The 21,785-nt window shown below is 34.8% G+C and overlaps 1 protein-coding gene across 5 annotated transcripts in view; it reads right to left on the minus strand.

Annotated features, from left to right (window-relative positions):
- Positions 1–21,785, minus strand: part of MGAT4C (MGAT4 family member C) — a 914,262-nt gene that overhangs the window by 466,172 nt on the left and 426,305 nt on the right. For all 5 annotated transcript variants that reach the window (XM_074005926.1, XM_065524639.2, XM_045365671.3 and 2 more), the window contains one exon: positions 21,657–21,765. The gene's annotated coding sequence lies outside the window, so the exon portion shown is untranslated. The remainder of the gene's footprint in view (positions 1–21,656; positions 21,766–21,785) is intronic.

The raw sequence follows: 21,785 nt of genomic DNA on the forward strand, positions 1-21,785 counted from the left end.
AATTCCAGGTGTTGTAATTGTAGTAAAATTGCAATAAGGCCTGGAATGACATGGATGTAAGACCTCCTTTCCTCGACTCTCATGCATTCTACATTATTTATACTAATGGTATGCTAGACCTTACGTTAGTAACTAACATACAAAGATAATTACAACATGGTGCCTGTAAGAGGAGGGAATAATAACTGAGAGAAGAGATAATCAGTCAGTGGGCATAAAAACACACAGGAGTATGATGGATATATGAAGAAGTGATTCAACAAGAGCTTAGTGCAGTAGATGAGGCCTGTATCGTTAGGACTTTGAAGCTAATTTAAGTTTGAGGATTTATTTTTTCCTATACACAATGGATTCATCATAAACGATTAAAGATTTTTAAAGCCAGAGAATGATATCTCAGTATTTGAATTTTAGAAAAATCATCCTGGCAAAACTGTGGAAAGGATCAATGAAGATACAAAACCTTGAAATAGGGAACCTATCAAGAAGAATTCAGAGAGGACTTCATAGGACTCTAAGAAAGAACATTTGGAGCGGTTAAAAGGAAACTAACAATGTATCAGAATAATGGGTATGTCCATATAACAAATAAAAAACCTATTTTAATTTGTGTTCAACTGTAAGCAAATGTTGATCATTAACAATCTTTGACATGGCAGTTACAATGGATTACTGGAGGAAAAACTCTAATTACACAAAAAAGATTTCAGGAAATATAACCAGGTGAGGATGACTCTAAAAGGAATAATAAGCCTAGAAAGAGAATGTCATGAAATGCTATTTAGAGGGGAAAATAGGCTTATATAAAATGCATTTTGAACATTTTTGTATAGAGGGATATGTGTACACATTTGTATATAATAGACCAAAAATCTAATAGAGACAGAGATTGAAAATTGATCAAAAGAAGAAATATTAGTTAACTAAGTCAAGATAACTAAGAAAGAGTAGACAATATGCTAAATCTGTTGGAAATATTTCTTATTCAAGTGAAGGATCATGTTTTCTGGCTGAGATGGAAAAAAAAAATGTGATAAGCTTTTCAGAATAAATTAAGTGTGGGATGGAAAAATTTACATTCTGAGATAAAAATTTTTCTTTATAAATCAGTATTTGATTTAATTATGAATCAGGTTTATATTAAAGTTGTAAGGGACTTTTAGACAGAATGCTAGAGATTTGTAAATGACTGTCATACAAAACAGAAGACAGAATAGCTGTGACATTAAGAAATATTGATGAGAGGCACTGGTAATCCAGTTCAGGATTGACACTACACCTGGATATTGGCAGCAATCTTATTCGTTTCAAAAATGTTTCGAGACTATATGGTTGCATTTGGCTAGATTAAAGTGCAAGAGAGTAACTAGATTAGATCCTGCAGAATAACAGGAACAAATAAGTAGGAGTATAATGGAAATGGCACTTGATATAGAACTTGTGGGTTTTGGATGAACACACAAGGAAGTGTAGCCAGGAAGAAGTTGTGAAAAATTAGGAAAAGGACCAAACAAGAAACACATGCTCAATGTTATGAGTTGAATTATGTCACTCAAAAGATATGTTGGTGTCTTAACCTTTGGTGTCTATGGCTATAACCTTATTTGGCATTAGGGTCTTCATTGCAGATGTAATCAAGTTAAGATGATGTCATTGGGCTGGGCCTTAATTTAATATGAATTCAGAAGCCAGAAAAGGCAAAGAAAGATTATTTCCTACAGGTTGCAAAAGAAACATGGTCCTGCCACCACTTTGCTTTCAGACTTTTTTTGCCTCCAGAACCATGAGACAATAAATTTCTATTTTTTTAAGCCATCTTGTTGCGGGAAGTCAGGGATCCCAAGTGGGGGAACCTGCTGAAGCCATGACAGAATAACATAAATTGTGAAGATTTCATGGACATTTTTTAGTTCTCCAAATTAATACTTTTATAATTTCCTATGCCTGTCTTTAATCTCTTAATCCCATCATCTTGGTAAACTGAGGATGTATGTTGCCCCAGGACCCTGTGATGATTGTGTTAACTGCACAAATTGTTCGTAAAGCACGTGTGTTTGAACAATATGAAATCTGGGCACCTTAAGAACAGGATAACAGCGATTTTCAGGGAACAAGGGAGATAACCTTAAAGTCTGGCTGCCTGTGGGCTGGGTAGGACAGAGCCATATTTCTCTTATTACCAAAAATGGGTAAAAGAAATATTGCTGAACTCTTTCCCCAGTAAGGAATATTAATAATAAACAGCCCTGAGAAATGAATGCATTCCCGGGGGGCCTCTAAAATGGCTGCTCTGGGGGTGTCTGCCTTATGTAGTTGCAGATAAGGGATGAAATACGCCCTGGCCTCCTGCAGCACCCCCAGGCTTGCTGGGATTAGGACATTCCAGCCTGACGAATTCTAGTTGGACCAGTTCTCTGCTCTTGAACCTTGTTAAGATGTTTATCAATGACGATGTGTGCACAGTGGGACATGGAACTTCATTAGTAATTCTAGTTTCACCCTGACCTTGTGATCTCGCCCTGACCTTCTGCCTTTTGATCTTTTGTCACCCTTGAAGCATGTGATCTCTGTGACCCACACCCTATTCAAAGACTCCCTCCCCTTTGAAAATTGCTTCTAACAACTTGCTGGTTTTACGGCTCAGGGGGCATCACAGAACCTGCTGACATGTGATGTCTCACCCAGACTCCCAGCTTTAAAATTTCTCTCTTTTGTACTCTTTCCCTTTATTTCTCAGACTAGCTGACACTTAGGGAAAATAGAAAAGAACCTACATTGAAATATTGGGGGCTGGCTTCCCCCAATACATCTAATTTATGGTATGTTGTTACAACAGCACTAGGAAACTAATACAGCCAATAAAAATTATCACCAACAGTCTGCATTGGTCAACTGGTTTTTAGAATGCAGAGACAACTAACTAGTTTAATATTTTATTTTTTTTTTTTTCAAAATTGGTTGGTTTATGAGATATATGATAAGAATATAGATAAATGGATTGAGCAATCATTTGCACACTGAAATCTTAAAATATTTTAATGTTTTATATTAAATAAAATGACCACAATGACCAATAGAATGACCACAGTGTTCTTCAGTGTTGAAAGAATTTAAATTTTTGATACTCTTTTAGGCTAAAGTATACCTTGTTAAAATAAAGTAAAAACATAAGTAATCATGTTATATGCTTAAATGTTGAAAAATCTATTGATGGAAATTTAATTGCATTTTCTATCCCAAACAAAGCACATACAACTAGTAATTCTATTTATCTGCTTTAGTATAATAGTAATTTAATAAAATTAGAATTTATATACATTAAACAAAATATATTAGAATTAAACATTCACCCTGACTGTGAATGTGGGTACCTGTATATATTTTTGACTTCTAAATGCTTGACATAAATGACTGGCTTAATATTTAAATTTTTATGCACTTAAATTAATTGAATGAGATGTATTTATAGGCAGTATTTACAACAGGAAATTTTATTGCCACCATACATTATGTATACTGCAGGGACGAAGAAAAGATAAATACTTTATTTTAATAAGAATATTAATGGTGATGATGATGATAATAATAAGACCTTAGATTTAATTAGTGCTTATTTTCAGATGCTTTACATGTACTAATTTAATTATCAAAAGCCAAAAAAATAAGCAAAACTACAAAGTAGCTACAATTACTATGCTCATTTGTCAATGAAAAAATTGTTCCTTATAAACTGAGTTTCTTGCTCAACATTAGACAACTAAGAAATGGTGGAGACAAGACTGGAGTCCTATCGCATTCCAAAACTTTTATGGTTAATAAGTATATTATTTGAATACATTTTGTAAATACGTATTCAAAGAGTATACATTATTTGCACAAACTTTTTTCAGCTATTGAAAAATAAAAGCCATTTAAAAGGGCTATTGATAAAATACTCTACAATTTTAATATTCTCATTTCAAATGCTACTCATGACTAACTGGAGGTAGACTGAATGATTAGAGCATATGATTTGTGAATCATTCATATAAACATAAGTCTGGTGGTTGATGGATGGCCTGAGTTTTTAACACGTAAGAGGTAATAGGGGCTGGGTGCAGTGGCTCATGCCTGTAATCCCAACACTTTGAGAGGGCAAATCACCTGAGGTCAGGAGTTTGAAACCAACCTGACTAACATGGTGAAACTCTGTCTCTACTAAAAATACAGGCATGATGGAGCATGCTTGTAATCTCAGCTACTCAGGAGGCTGCGGCAGGAGAATCTTTTGAACCAGGAAGTGGAGTTTGCAGTGGGCCAAGATCCTGCCACTGCAGTCTAGCCTGGGCAACAGAGTGAGACTCCATCTAAATAAATAAATAAATAAATAAATAAATAAATAAATAAAAAGAGGTAATGAATAAGTATTCATTTTTGTTGAAAAAGTGAATAAGTGAAAGTATAAATTAGTATTTAGAGAATATTGCAAAGAATTGAGCTCATCAGCAACTAATTGCAAGGAGGACCAATAAGGAGAAACAAAGTTTAAAAAGAGTAAAGCATCATGTGAGTAGATGGAAGAAAGAGTATTAAAGAAATTGCAAATATAACTAGCTAGGGAAGGAAAGAAAACTGAAGAGAGTTGATTGGATTTTGCCAAGAAATCACTTATGTCATTGTAAAAATAATGGTGGAAAGTTGAGGTCAAATATTCTGCTGAAATTATTTCCTAGAAAAAATGCTCATATTTTTGTGTCACTCACAACTTTCAGACCTTTCTCTAGTTTAAAGAGTTATTATGGTTATTGCAAAACATTTCTGTTACAGAACAGCAAAACAAAATCTTTTCCAAAATTTCATCTATATAGTGTGTTTCAATCAAATGCATTCATGAGGGAAAAATATAACATTATTTCTCCCTCCAACTTTTAAAAGTTCATGATCTGTTATATAATTATTACCTAAATATGAGGTTATTAATATAGAATTTAATAAAATTTTAGGATTTCTCATACTTAAGATAATTTCTTCAACCTTACAGATCTGTTAAAACTTTCTGCTGAAAGTCCTTTATCCAAAACACTAATTCCAAGGACTTTAACCAGTAATATTAAAAATGAACAAAGAAACTTAGTTTTATTTCAGCCTCTTTGAGATATACATACATATATATGTACATATATCTATACATATATAAATTTTAAATTATATATAAATATATATCACATAGATAATTTAAATTTGAATATTATACAAATTAATATTACCAATTTTGCAACTCAGTGAGTTTTCCAGCTTCCTAAATCAAGGAATAAATTAAGAGGCCTATTCTGAATTCTGAAAGGGGACCAGAAGAATAAAAACATGACATTTTAGTCTTACACAAATTTTCTGAAGGGAGTAAAAAAGAAGTAAAAATAGAGCAATAGATAGTAATATTTTGGTACTCAAGTGGAGATGAATGGACAAGGCCATTTTACTTCCTGAAATTTTCTTGTAGGGGATGGTAATAAAAGAAAAATGAGACCTAAACACTCAAGGAATCAATGTGTTTGTGATATTATGAAGGGTGTGTTTCATAGTACTACAGAAGGAAGGCTAATATTGACCCTATGTATTAAGGGAGTTGTATCAGGGCATAGAAAAAAGCATGGGTAGAGGTTATTTTGTATGTTATGTGTTAAGTGCAGCAGCAAATGTGAGGAAAAAAGAGATAGGAAAAAACACTACTAACACATAGCTTAACTATGACTGTCTTTCCCATAGTTTAGGAATTGCAATAAAGCCTATATATATATATATATATATATATATATATATATATATATTTGTTTAAAGATAACCAGTTTAAGTAGGATTCTGAAACTCTAAGTTATTCATGTAGACTTTGAAAAAAAGAAATGCTTTTTACAGGCCTGGTGTGGTGGCTCACACTCATAATCCCAGCACTTTGGGAGGGTGGGGTGAGGGAATTGTTTGACGCCAGGAGTTTGAGACCACCCTGGGCAACATGGCAAAAACTTTTGTCTCTAAGAAAGATTTTTAAAAATTAGCGAAGCATGTTGGCATGTGCCTGCAGCCCCAGTTACTCTTGAAGCGGAAGTGAGCCCAGGAGTTAAAGGCTGCAGTGAACTATGATTGTGCCACTACACTGCAGTCTGGGCTACAAAGCAAGATCCTGTCTCAAAAAGAAAATTAAAAAAAAAATATTAAAAATAAATTTTGCAAGTGTTTACTGTTTAAGCTAATGCATAGGTAGCAAGACTATTCATTGGTTCTCTAAATTTGCAATATTTATAGTACCACAAAATAGGCTGGGCCACATCTTAGCAGCTCATAATATGAAGTCATTGCTGAGATGAATTGCAAATACTACCAGTTCAGCTCCATAAGAAATAAACCATATAAAAATTCATAGTACTTTAAAAACCACATTTTGCTTTGAGATGTATAACAACTTTCATTCCAAGATTCCTAATATTATAGTTTAAAACAACTTTAGTTTAGAAATATATCCAGTTCCATATAGCTGCTACTCGAACAGTTTGGCCATAAAAAACAAGAATACATATTCTCTCTCTCTCTCTCTCTCTCTCTCTCTCTCTCTCTCTATATATATATATATATATATATATATATATATAATTTTTCTGGTAAAATCTGAATTATAGAAGTTATGCTGCATTCCTTTCAAATTGGTTCACATTTCAAAATTCCTTTTAGAGTAATAAAATATAGTGAGACATTGTGAACCAATCAAACTTTAATGTGAGGTAGAATTTGAGTAGCCTCTTTGGAAAGTAGAATACACACCTTTAAACTTGGATCTTCTTTGTCCTGGCTTTTGCTGACTTTTGAATGTCTCTACAGGATAGAAGTAAAATTGAGCATTTCTATGTAATAGTATTAATGATCAGATAATAAATTACACACACACAAAATTGTTTAGGCTATACCTATGGTTCAGATAATTGTTCTACCCCTTGCTGGTAAAGTGACATTTAGATTTGCAGAAGTTAGGCGCATGGTACATTCATCAAATTCATTGTTCTTTACATATTGATTGATTAAACTGAGGCTTATACCTTTGGTTCTCAAAAATCTGTCTTTTTCCAGAGGTATACTTTTTCCCAAATAACCCTATTTAATGATTTGCCAAGCAGCCTATGTTTTTTAAAAGACCTTGGATTCTCTGGGTGCCATGGCTCACACTTGTAGTCCCAGGATTTTGGGAGGCCGAGGCAGGCGGATCACTTGAGGTCAGGAGTTCAAGATCAGCCTTGTCAACATGGTGAAACCCCCTCTCTACTAAAAATACAAAAATTTGCCAGGCATGGTGGCAGGTGCCTATAATAAAAGCCACTCAGGGAGACTGAGGAAGAAGAATCGCTTAAACCCAGGAGGCAGAAGTTCCAGTGAGCCGAGATCGCCCCACTGCACTCCAGCTTGGGCGACAGAGAGAGACTGTGTCTCAAACGAACAAACAAAACTTTGGATTAAAAACCAAATGTAAAATGTAAAGAGAAAAATGTAAGTCCCACATATCGTGTATCTAGTACATAGTCAAGAAAATAAAAAGTATATAAATTTGAAGCATAAGCAGAAACTGTAAGTCTTCATTTGTAAGTCATTCTGAAGAGTCATACTCAACTTCTTAAATGTATGATAAAATCAGTTTAGGCAGAGAAACTAGGTTACTTACTAGTGGTTTGTTACAAAATATGTTTTCCTTGAATCTAGGCTTAGAAATGGGGTTTTATTCAAAGATAAGACAGAATGATACAAATTGACAGAATGATGAAAATCAAGGAGGACACAACTCTAAAAAAAATGGAGATAGCATTAATATTAAATATTCAACCATCCCAAAACCTTTTTACTCAAATCTACCCTTTAACCACTCCTATCCTTCTTTACTCCTTCTCTCACCCTAGCTTAAACACAAGGTTAACTGAAGTACAAAATTCTGTCAGCAAGTATATAGCCACTGTTCAAAACCTTGGAACTATAAGAAGTCCTGGATTGTTGCCTTAATTATTAAAAATACACTCACGAGAAACTAATTTATTTTCAAAATTTACTCACAGATCAGTTAAAATAACTTCAATAACGCTGAAACAGTCATGCATTTGGAAAACTATCATTTTTCAACCCTTGACATCTTAAAATTTGCTATAGCTTATAAAAACAAAAGCAAACCAATATCTCTGGTTGTAAGAATGTGCTGTAGACTAAATCTAATGGCCAACATGCAACTTCTGTGTCAAAGAAATGACATTTTAAAATCAATTCTCATGCCTATGCGATTTAAATTTAAAAAGAATCTCAAATTAAATTTACAAAGAATTTTAAAAGAATTTAAATTACAATTTAAATTTTGATTTAAAAAGAATCATAACATTTAAAAAGAATCACAAAATTTATTGGCCGGGCGCGGTGGCTCAAGCCTGTAATCCCAGCACTTTGGGAGGCCGAGACGGGTGGATCACGAGGTCAGGAGATCGAGACCATCCTGGCTAATACGGTGAAACCCCGTCTCTACTAAAAAATACAAAAAACCAGCCGGGTGAAGTGGCGGGTGCCTGTAGTCCCAGCTACACGGGAGGCTGAGGCAGGAGAATGGCGTGAACCCGAGAGGAGGAGCTTGCAGTGAGCTGAGATCTGGCCACTGCACTCCAGCCTGGGTGACAGAGCAAGACTCCGTCTCAAAAAAAAAAAAAAAAAAAAAAAAAAAAATATATATATATATATATATATATATATATATATATATATATATAACATAAAAAAATATAGTCTCGCTCTGTCTCCCAGGCTGGAGTTCAGTGGCGCGATCTCCTCTCGCTGCAAGCTCCACCTCCCGGGTTTACGACATTCTCCCGCCTCAGCCTCCCAAGTAGCTGAGACTACGGACGGCGCCCGTCATTTTGTTTTTGTAATTTTTTGTATTTTTAGTAGAGAGGGGGTTTCACCGTGTTAGCCAGGATGGTCTCGATCTCCTGACTTCGTGATCCGCCCTCCTCAACCTCCCAAAGTGCTGGGATTACAGGCGTGAGCCACCGTGCCCGGCCTCTATTTCCTTTTCATAAAATAACATGGGTCAATATTCTAGCTAATGTGACACAATTCAATAAAGATATTGTAGAATAATTTAAAATGTAATTGTACTGGTAATTAGTTTCCATTTCAATATACTGTTCTGAAATTGCTGTATCTTATTCTGGAAAAAAAACCAGAGTATTTTGGTTACTATGACAAATCAGTTTTTCTGCACTGCATCTCTCCAGCAAGGGCTTAACATATCTGATATGTCATAGTCAACATTCCTACTAATCTTTCCCACCAGTGTCAAGTGCAGAGAGCTATCGCCTATTCATTTTGTTGTATAGTGGAGGAAGAAAGATGTAGAATGGGCAGAAAGTAATCTGCACAAACATCAGAATAAAATGAGCTTTTTGAGCACAGACACAAAAGAGATGCAAGTAGAATTAGAAAATCAGCTGTTTTCTGAGATTTCTTTTGCAACTCTTTCTTTGCCTGTACTGTTTGCTTGAATGTAAATTACTCTTAATTTTATTATATTACTTAATTATTGAATGTTGTAACACTAAAAAAAAATTTCTATTTGTATCAAAACTTTATATATTTCACTGCATCATAGAGTCAGGGTGCATTAAATAAAACACTATTAAATATTAAATACTTTGACATCTATGAAGCAATACTATTATTGTCATCTAACATATAATTATGGAATATGTTAGCATGTGAGTACTCTAAAGAAAAAACTAAGAAGTCTCAGAAAACATAAGGTAACAATAGTGTTTACAATTTTACCAACAGTAATGGAATTTTCTATGATAGAACAACTAAAACTTTGACTATCTACTATACAGTTTCTTCTATTGAGTGTTTGTGTGCAAATGTTTGCATGTATAGCACATGTACATGTATGAATGTATGTGTGTGTGTACAGGGCATATAGTGTAATAATTGAATTATATTTTAATATAATTTTAGTTTAATGATACTGGAAATGACTCATAGTAGAAAGAATTGAAAATAAAAACCAGAAAAGTCCAAAACTTGATGTGTAAAATATCCATTCATAATGTATTGAACATTACATTACATTATTATCCATTCATAATGTCTTACATGTAAGGAACTATTAGTGTGATTCTTCACTTTAGAATTGGCACTCTCTTGGTCAATAATGAGAAAGCAAAAATAAAGATCTTTTTTTAAAAATGCATCTATTTAGAGCCATACACAAGATAGATATTTTTAAAAGGAGCCTCAAAGGGGTAGGACATAGGGAAAATAGGTGTGACTATGCTTTCGAGAGATACAAAATCTTCCACTTGGAAATATTTGCAAAACTAAGTTTTGTTAGTATAGGTTAGCAAATCACACACAGAAAAGGCCTGATTATTTGTGTAAGGATGTAAGAATGCAAATTAAAGAGAGATCTCTCTTCATAGTTTAAACTTTGTTAACCAACATATATAATAAAAACTTTGATAGAAGGAAATAAAAATTAGAAGCATTGTGTTTAAAATTAGAAGAACCTAGGTTCCAGAATCATCGCAGCCACCTATTAACATCTTTAAACCTCCATTTTGTCACCTGTAAAAGAAGAATCTTAATAGTGCTGATTGTTGCATTGTTGCTGTTAAAAGGTTTAGCCTTCTCTTTAGATTTTTGTCCCCTACTCTTCCAGTCATCACAGGGAGTGCACTATGCCTCCTCCATTTGGTTAGAACCTCTCTTATGTTTTATTCAGTGTTCTTTTTTTGCCTGAAATAAAATTTCTTACCTTTCTTTTGATATGAAAAAATGTTGGCTATATACTTTTTTTTCTTTCTTTTTCTTTTTTCTTTTTTTTTTTTCTTTTTTTTTTTTTGAGACAAGAGTCTCGCTCTGTCCCCCAGGCTGGAGTGCAGTGGCCGGATCTCAGCTCACTGCAAGCTCCGCCTCCCGGGTTTACGCCATTCTCCTGCCTCAGCCTCCCGAGTAGCTGGGACTACAGGCGCCCGCCACCTCGCCCAGCTAGTTTTTTGTATTTTTTTAGTAGAGACGCGGTTTCACCGTGTTAGCCAGGATGGTTTCGATCTCCTGACCTCGTGATCCGCCCATCTCCGCCTCCCAAAGTGCTGGGATTACAGGCTTGAGCCACCGCGCCCGGCTGGCTATATACTTCTTAAAAATTATATTTAACTGTTAGGATTCAAAGGTACCATTCCACCAATTCACTCACCAAACTAGTTTCAGAGTCAGATCTGAGCAATGGGTGACTGTTCTAAATAATACCTCCCCAGCCTCTGAAGTAATGAAATCCATTGATTCCTAAGTGGGGATGACTGGGCAGCATGAATAGCATCTGCATTATAAATACTTATATAGAGCTTAATCTCTTATGCCAAACACTATTCTAAGAACATATTGATTAAATCAATTAATTCTTATAACAACCCAATAAAGGAGGTACTATTATATATATGTGTGTGTGTGTGTGTGTGTGTACGTGTATACATATGTGTGTGTGTATATATATATACTTTAGACAGAGTCTCGCTCTGACACCCAGACTGGAGTGCAGTGGTGGGATATCTCGGTTCACTGCAACCTCCGCCTCCAGGGTTCAAGCGATTCTCCTGCCTCACCCTCCCATGTAGCTGGGACTACAGGTGCGTGCCACAACGCCCGTATAATTTTTTTGTATTTTTAATAGAGACAGGGTTTCACCATGTTATCCAGGATGATCTTGATCTTCTAACCTCATGATCCACCTGCCTCAGCCTCCCAAACTGCTGGGATAACAGGCATGAGTCACCGTGCCTGACCCCACATTTTAAAATAAGTCTAGCGTGAGATAAAGTACCTTATTCAAATTCCCATACCCATTAAGTGATAGAATCTGAGTTCAAGCCTAGGCAGCAACGTGGTGGCTCCAGATTTCTTGCTCTGAACATTACACTATGCAGTCTTTCATCATAATTTAAGGAGAATGAGAAATACACTGACTTGATATTTTCAAAACTGTTTAATATGGTTTGGCTCTGTGTCCCCACCCAAACCTCATCTCTAATTGTAATCCCCACGTATTGAGGGAGGGACCTGGTGGGAAGTGATTGGATCATGGGAGGTGTTTACCCCGTGATGTTCCCGTGATAGTGAGTGAGTTCTCACGAGATCTGATAGTTTAAAAGTGTAGCACTTCCTCGCTCTTGCTCTCTTGTTCTCTCTCTCCTGCCAACACGTAAGACGTACCTTGCTACTCCTTCACTTTCTGCCATAATTGTAAGTTTCCTGAGGCCTCTGCAGCCATCCAGAACTGTCAGTCAATTAAACTTGTTTTATTAATAAATTACGCAGTCTCCAGTAGTATCTTTATAGCAAGGAAAAAACAAATTACCATACGGTTATACGTATCATACCTCCATTTGACTACTTGCATCCTAGCACTGTTAAGCTTCAGATAGTATTGAGAACATTTTCTAATGCCTTTGGCTCCAAAATCTTGCACCAGTCAAAATCTTGCACCAGCCAGCAAAGCAAATTACATGATGATCCCTTTCCAATGAGAAGACTGAAATATTGCATGCATATAACTTTACCAATATCTTGGGTATTTCCAAGATGAATGAATGGATATTAACTTATATTTGTATAACTAAAAACTCATTCTGATTATTTCTTTTAATTTGCAAATGACTTACTGTCTTTTAATATTTAAATAGTATTTTAATAAAATTAATAATTAAAATAATTTATGCCAATATTAATAATCACATACTCCAGTCCAGAGTATGCTCATGATATATTTTATCTCAATAAACTAAAAATTAAAAAGTTTTCCTCTTTTTATGATAGAAGCAAACTATGTTAATGCAATATACATATTTAAATATCTGAGTATATTTCACTTAAAAACTATGTTAGAAGGATACAATTTATTTTGCAGTCATCCAAATAGGTAGTATACTACGGCATCTGCCCCTTAACAAGTCTCCTCTGAATGTGTGGTCCATCAGTCATTGACTCTCTGGGTAAAATCTATTTCAGCAATGTCCTTAGAGTATTAGTGTGTACTTTTAACTCAAGAAAATGGAAAACCTTACACTGCCATTCGTTTACCGATTGGCTCACAAGTTTTCTGCCTTATTACTAGATATTGAGAAGAGTAGACGGTGAACTATAAGAGTAAAATTATAATTATCATATACTGATCATTTATAAGGCACAAGACACTATAATAAACACATTTATCTTCTCAGTTATTTTCACATATAAAAAATAACAATCATATGTATAATAAAGTATCATTCACCTTATACAAATAAGGAAACAAAGGCTTAGGGACGTGAGGCAATTGCTCAGGCTAATTCAGCTAACCTGCAGCAGAAATGTTTCTGGAACCCAGGTAGATTGATTCAAAGCCTCTGCTCCAAATGCATACTCCATTCAGTGCTATATAAAGGCATGACTACAAGTTCAAGATAAAAAGAGAAATCACATCTAAGTATCCTGCTCAGACCCTCTTACACCATTGTCCTATTTAAGTGTCCATGCCTTATTAATGTCAGTTAACAAGAGAAGGAGGTATTGGTGAAAGAAAGGCCATCACAGGTTTGGGATACTATTGTTATAGGTTTGCTCTATATGCTTCTTGGAGGGAAAAGTGTGTGTTTCCCGAAAGTCCTACTACCTTTAGTGGGCAGCTTTGAAGCTTCCATTCTACATTTACACATAAATGGACATGTATTTCATAGTACTGTTGCTCTGACTTTGACTATCTAATTACTGGAGAGGTAGAGAGTATTATGCATTATATTATAATGCTACATTAATAGAGTTTGAAATGTGCTAACAATTTTAATTAAGATAATTATAAATATTATAATTATATATTTTCACTTTTCATTTTTTCAAAAGGAAAAGTTAATAATATCATGCTTCTGTACTTAATGAATCATAATTTTGATTAAATTATAGAATTATTTCATTCTCCCATCCACCTTACACACACAGACACAAACACTCTCGCACACACATGCACATATGCACACACCCTCTTATCCATTCAGGAAGATAAGCTTTCACATCCTTAGTAGTCACATTCTTAGTTTTCCCAAAAAAGAAACTCCATTCCATTTATACTTGTGGAAATGAAGTATATCATTGCCATATGTTCTCTAAAATGTCATAAAAGGTGAACATTTCCATTCACATGGAATATTTAAAAGCTAATATAGGCTGGGCGCGGTGGCTCATGCCTGTTATTCCAGCACTTTGGGAGGCTGAGGCGGGCGGATCACGAGGTCAGGAGATCGAGACCATCCTGGCTAACACAGTGAAACCCCTTCTCTACTAAAAATACACAAAATTAGCCGGGCATGGTGTCAGGTGCCTGTAGTCCCAGTTACTCAGGAAGCTGAGGCAGGAGAATCGCTTGAACCCAGGAGGCAGAGGTTACTGTGAGCTGAGATCGCGCCCCTGCACTCCAGCCTGGGAGACAGAGCGAGACTCAATTTCAAAAACAACAACAACGAAACCACAACAACAACCAAAAAAAAAAAAAAAAGCTAATATTATATAAAATCATTGTCTCAAATTAAAATATCAGATTATAGGAATAAACAATGCAGATATTACATACATTTTAAGATCGAATTATTTATTTAGATTATTTCATTTAATTATATAAAATAGATGTTATTATCTCCATGCTAAAGATGAGGAAATGCAGAGTGTACAGTCTAATTGCTCAAGTTCCTAACAACTGGCAAGTAATATAAGTAGGGTTTGAACTAAGCCTCTCTGATCCTAATGTACTCATTCTTAACCATGTATCTACAGAGAGCAAGATTGCAGAGCATAATAGAAAAGAATCTCTGAAAAGCGGGGCTCAGTACCTGACACTACAGGCATGTGCCACCATGCCAGGCTAATTTTTGTGTTTTTTTTTTTTTTTGAAAAGGCTTTTTGTCATGTGATCTGCTTACCTCGGCCTCCAAAAGTGTTGGGATTACAGACATGAGCTACCACTCCCAGTCTCTCCTCTTTGACTTTTTGAAAGAGTTTGAGGATTGGTATCTGCTTTCTTTAAATGTTTGATAGAATTCAGCTGTTAGGGCATAAGGTCCTGGTCTTTTCTTGGTGGGAGACCTTTTCTTATTATATTCCCTTGTTAATAGTTTGTTCAGATTTTCTGTTTACTAATGATTCAGTCCTGGTAGGTTGTATGTGTCTAGGAATTTATCCATTTCTTATACAATATCCAATTTTTTGGCATACAATTGTCAATAGTATCTTCTTATATCCTTTTTATTTCTGTGGTACCTGTTATAATGTCTACTTTTTCATTTCTGATTTTATTTGAATGTTCTGTCTTTTTTAGTTATTCTAGCTAAAGTTTGACAATTTTGTTTCTTTTCAAAAAATGAGTTCCTTTTTTTTATCTCTTACGCTGTTTTTCTAGTCTTTATTTCATTTTCTTTTCTAATTCACTCTTTATTATTTTTTCCCATATGCTAACTTTGGGCCTAGTTTGTTCTTTTTCTATTAATAGTTCCTTAAGGTATAATATTACGTGGTTTATTTGAGATATTTTTCTTCTTTTTTTTGTTGTAGGTACCTATTGCAAGAACTTTGCTATTAGAACTGCTTTTGCTGTATCACATAGATTTAATGTGCTGTGTTTCCATTTGTGTTTGTCTCAAGACTTTTAAAAAATTTTCATTTTAATTGCTTCAATGACCTTTTGGTTGTTCAGGATCATGTTGCTTAATTTCCATATATTTGTGAATTTTCTAAAATTACTTCTGTTATGAATTTTGTTTCAAACAATTGTGTTTAGAAAATATATTTGATATAATTTATATTTTTAAAAATTTGCTGAGACTTGCTTTGCACCTTAGCATGTGATCTATTCTGAAAAATGTTTTTTTGTGTGTGCTTGAGTAGAATGTATATACTGTTGTGGTTGGATGAAATATTTTGTTTATCTCTGTTAGGTCCATTAAATATAAAATGTTGTTCAAGTCCAGTGTTTCCTTGCTGATTTTCCGTCTGGATGAATAAAATATTTATGGTTGGTATGCTTTTGTTTTTGTTTTTCTCTTTCAGAAATCTGACTACATGATTCCACTCTCTCTTGGCCTGAAGACTTTCCGTTGAGATATTATTCTGATAGTATCTGATAGTAATATTCATACTCTTTCATATATGATGTGTTTCTTATCAGTTGTCCTCAGAAGTTTTTCTTGTCTTTGATTTTTGATTGTTTCGTTATTATATGCCTAGTTGTGCTTCTCTTTGGGTTGAATTTGATTGAAGACCTTCATTCTTTCTGTATCTGGTTATTGGCATCTATCCCAGACAAGAAAAGTTTTTAACCATTATTTCTTTAAATATGTTTTATTGCCTTTATTATCATTTATATCTTTCTGAAAGTTTAATCTCTTGATGGTGTCCCATAATTACTGTAAACTATATTCCTTTATCTTTCTGCTCCACTTTTCTATTGAATTTTTCATTTCAGTCACTATATTCTTCATCTCTAAGATTTCTGTCTGGTTCTTTCCTATTGTTTCTATTTGTCTAACTTCTTGCAATTTTGTATATTTTTTCAAATTTTACTAAATTTTATATTCATATTTTCTGGTACTTCATGGAACATCTTTTTTAGTATTATTTTGATTTATCTGCTACCAATTTCTAGATCTCTATTTCTTTAGGGTTCATTATTGAAGCTTTATTAGCTTCTTTTGGAGGTGTCATGATTCCTTGATTCTTCATAATCCTGTGTCCTTATGTTGTCTGCGCATTTGAGGGAATAGCCCCTTTCTTGGCCTTTACAGGTGTTCTCTGGCAGGGATACACATGCATTATTTAATCTAGCCTCTGATTTTGGAAAAGCTAGCTGGTGACCTCCTTGGGGAGGCAGAGCTTTCCATGAGATCTCTAGTTAGTGCGCCATTGACTTTGGGTGGGGTTGCTCTTTGGACTCTGATGTCCTATGGGAACACTGGCTTTGTTTGACTATAAAGTGGAGTTGCTGGGTGAGTACTGTGATGGATTTTGAGGTCAGTCACAAGATATGTACTCTGGTCAGTCAATTATGTTATTGGTGACCTGAAGTTGGGCAGGGCTGGAGGCTGGACTCCAAGGTTAGGTGGAGTCACTACTCTGGACAGGTGGATCCAGAGGCTATGGTCCTTAGAAATACACAATTAAGGATGTCCTCCCTGTGAATGTGGAGCCATGAAGTGGTTTTTTGGCTATGTTGAGAGGATTTGGGAACTCCCAACATCATCCCTAGCAGATCTAGACCCTATAATTTTCTGAGATGCATGAAGATGGAAGTCTTCTTATTTGGATGGACTCCTCGGGAGGGCTTATATGTGGAGTGAAGATACTACATGATTTTCTGGGTTAAGTAGGTTTAGCTCATTTGCTTCTTTAAAATTCACAGAATTGGGAAGTTCCTTGCCTGGGCAAAGTCACTAGGAGTGTTTCTTGGCTGAGTAAAGCTGCTGCTTGTTAAGTTGCCAAGTTTAGTTGGTCTAGCCCCTTCATTTCTTCAAAAAGGGAGGAGATGGGCATGTCCTTGCTTAGGCAGAATTGTTGGGGTGGTCCCCGAGGTGGGGTGAGTTAAAAAGCATATAGGGACTCAAACTAGGTGAAACTTTTCATCATGCTTTTGAAGACACCTTACTCTGTACTGCATGTTGGCTATGAGGCTGACTGGTATCTGCAATTGGGCACCACAGCTAGCAGGAACACAGAGGTCCCACCATGATCCACTCTTGTTACTATGGTCTCTGCCTCTTTTCTTTGGTTCTATTTGGATCTGAGTGGTTTAACCATACCATTTTCCTTAGAGCTCCCTGTGAGGTAAGGACAGAGTGGGCTTCCTGGAAAGCATCTTAGAGTGCTAGGGACACATCAAAATAAAAACATGGTAAAACCTAAGCAAATATATTTCCAGGAGAGAGGGTGTTTTCACTGCTTGACCCCAAATCTCCCTTGACAAGTATACTGATGGTCCTCCATTTACAATGGTGTTGTTTTCCAATAAACCCATTATAAGTTAAAAATGCTATAAGTTAAAAATGCACTTAACATACTGAACCAACTGAACATCATAGCTTAGCCTCACCTATCATAAATGTTCTCAGAATGCCTCTGTTAGCCTACAGTTGGGCAAACTTGTCTGGCAACACAGTATACTGTAGAGTATCGATTATTTCCCATCATGATTGAGTGACTGACTGGGAGCTGCAGCTTGCTGCTGCTACCCTGCACTTCAAGAGGGTATCATACCACTTTCTATTGAATACGTATTACCTTTGCACCATTGTACACTAAAAAGTTTCATCTGTATCCACATGGAATCAAGGAATGCATCCAACAATTGATACATGCTATAGGGTTATGCTGTAAGACTGCTGATATTTTAAATAACTATAGAAATAAAGACTATAGAGAGAAGAGGAAAGAGCGAGACAGAGAGAGAGAGAGAGAGAGAGGAAGTATTAGGTTCATTATTGTGTCCTGAGGAACGCTTAAAAGTGTACTCCACTCGAAGAAAAAGCTACCAAAGAAACAGAAAGAGAAAAGAAAAAAAAAAATAGGAGAGTGTTAAGGAGGTAAAGGGAAAACTATCTCAAAAGGAATTGAATAGTCACCTCTTAAATACTGGTAGGAAACCAAGAAAACTGAGTGGACTTAGCAACAAGAAAATAATGTAACTACCTCAGAAAATTTGGAAGAATCACGAGGATTGTGCAAATTTAAAGAAAAATGAAGGCAAAGATATGGAAATGGTATCTGGAAAAAAAACAAAACAACAACAACAAAAAACCATTTTGGATGTTTTTGTGAAGTAGCAGATACATGGATGGTATTTAGAGAGGGTATGTAGTCCCAGCCAAATATTGGTAGAGATGTGTAGTAAATATCAAGAGGTGTTTAATGGGAACAACTTCATGGAGAAAATAGAGGTAAATATTTGGAATAAAAATATTTATCAGGCAGAGGAGTATACCTGAGAAGTCACAAGTAGAAGAGATGGAAGTTGGGGTAATGAAAGTTGGGATACTTCTTCCCATTATAAATAAACGAAAGAAGAGCAGTATGAGGGCAGATTGGGAGGTAAGCTTTGTAGATTTGGAGGCAAAAGAACACAGGGGAACCCATTAAATGATCTGTATCTTCTCAGTGAAATGGAAAGCAACTTTATCAACTATAAGAAAAGGAGAATGAACGAAGCAAAGAAAATTTGAAGAGTAATAAATTTTTTTCTACAAAATATCTCTCTAAAAAGCAGATTTCTTAAAATATATCTAAAAGGAAAGAAAGTATAACAAAACTGTCTCATTTTGTTTACAATTAGAAAGCAATGAATTTGCATCCTATTTGTAAACTTTTTGTTTCATAAAATCGAAGTTATAAGAAAATTCCCAAATGAAATAAATCATTTTCCCTGGAGTGGGTATGAGGCTTGACAGGAAGATATCTTCATATAAAGCAGCCTCTAGTCTGAGCCATATAGTTCAGGTAGAACGTAGACAAGAGACAGTAGAAAAAGCAGCGTTCTCAAGATGAATAGCAAAAGCAAAGGCACGAAAGTAGAAAATGGTAGGATATCCTGCTGTGCCAAACTCATCAGGGGGGTAGAGATGCTATACTCGCTTCTCTTTCCTATCTTCCAAACTAAAGCATGTGTGTGTATGTTAACAATTGTAGTTCCTAAATGTGAAGATAACAATGAAAAGAAAAAAAACACACACACATATATTTATAACTATATATATATAATGATATAACTATATATGTGTGTGCATACATACACACACACACACGTATATATACCATTAAATGTGGTTCTTACCCTAGAAGGATTTTTTTTCTGTCTGAGATTCACTTAAAAGTTGGAAAGATATACACTAAGGGAATTGATACTTTATGTTGTTGCTTGCTGCATGTGCCTATAGCAACAAGAGTCTTTAAGAGTGCAGAAACCACAGAAATTTAAAGCAAATACTTTTTTTTTTTTTTTTTTTTTTTTTTTTTTTTTTACTACATGGATTCATGGTAACATAGTTACTGACTTATTTCCCTTAGCTCTCCTTTAAACTAGAATCTCTTTCGGAGGCAAGACTGTCTGTATTTCTTTCAGTGCAAGGTAAACAGGTAAAGATTTCAAATGGGTTGAATTGAATGCATGCATAATTTAAATGAGGGCAGAACAAGGGGAAAATGGCATTGCTAAAGTTTTGTAAGCTTGTGCATTAAAGCATAGAATTATTTTTTACATCTGAAAAAATAAGTCTCATTGTATTCATTGTCATTACTGACTCCTCCTGACTTTACTATTTGTCCTTAGCCAAACCTTCACTATGAATTTGTTATTTTTATGCATATATGTTAAATCCTCATTAAATCTATACAGATGTTATGTTTCATTTAGTTAAGCTACTTATTTCCTCTCCTCGAAGCTTTCAGCAATGTACATAATCAATAAATACCTATTGAAGTTATCAGATAAGCATGAATTTTTATTGCAACCTATTAGACAGACATGGCAAGCTGCTTGTAACTTTGAAGCCTGGAAGCCTATCCTGGTGTAAACTCCTGAAAATAATCGTATTTAAATTTCATAGATGTATGTATAAATTAAAACATGGATGTAACTGAGCAACTTAAAAAGAATAAAATCTGAATCATACAAGTTTATTTAAAAAGTAATGTATCTTCAAATGTAGCTGTTTCGTTATAAAGTCTTTTTGATATTTATGTTATTGTTTTCTGAACTAAAGTTTACCAAGAAAATGAAAAGGAAGGGTCATATAAATGAAAATTAAAAGCTATAAATTTCCATAGGGATTACATTGCTTTAATATGCAAATGTGTAATTATCTAAAATTAATTTTCATGTCAAATGTTACTTATATACATGTACATATTTATATACTTGTATATGCTCTCAATATTTATTGTCATTTTAGACTGATATGAATTCAGATAGTTTATAATACGTAGAGATTCTCAAACAAATGTTGAAGCACATTACAGGCTGAAGAAATTACATGAAAAACAAAATTTTGTACTTTGTATATATGTGCACAGTTACAGTCTTTAGAGCTAAAGTGAGAAAACTATTCAAATAAACTCATCCAGAATAATCCCCAGCTTTTCCAATTTTAAATATAGAAAGAGATTAGAGTGGTCAAAAAAATATGCAAGTGAATCCAAAGGCCGAGTTTGGTGGTGGTGAGCTCCTGGGAATTAATAACACCATTGGTCAGGGGAAAAGTTAAACACAAGATTCACTCTCAGCCATGGTATTAGAATACCAATCTTTCTTCACTTCGTGCTGTCCAGGAGATCTACAGTATGAACATAAAATGACCTCACATTTCACTCAACAGAAGAGTAGTTTAAGACTCCCCTATGTCCAATACAAATTTAACATGTGCAATATGACTTAGTGTTTCAGTTTTATCTTGCTATAACATAAAGGCACAAAGCATAGTGAAAAAAATATTTCAAAGAAAAAACATTTTCTGACTTATATAACAGAGTCTCCTTTCCCTGACCACATTACGGTTTAAAAAGATTTCTTATCAAACTCTCACCATAGCAAAGGAAAAGAAAGCTTCTCTTACCAGAGTGGATAAAGCTTCAATCTTGCTATAGCGTTTTCTGCAGCTCTTGTTTGAAAGACAGATCCACAGCAGCTTTGTGCATACAAGTGATCTGGCTGATCCCCAGTTCCTGCACACACACAAAAAAAC

This window comes from Macaca fascicularis, chromosome 11 (assembly GCF_037993035.2).
Source record: "Macaca fascicularis isolate 582-1 chromosome 11, T2T-MFA8v1.1".
Taxonomy (NCBI): Eukaryota; Metazoa; Chordata; class Mammalia; order Primates; family Cercopithecidae; genus Macaca; species Macaca fascicularis.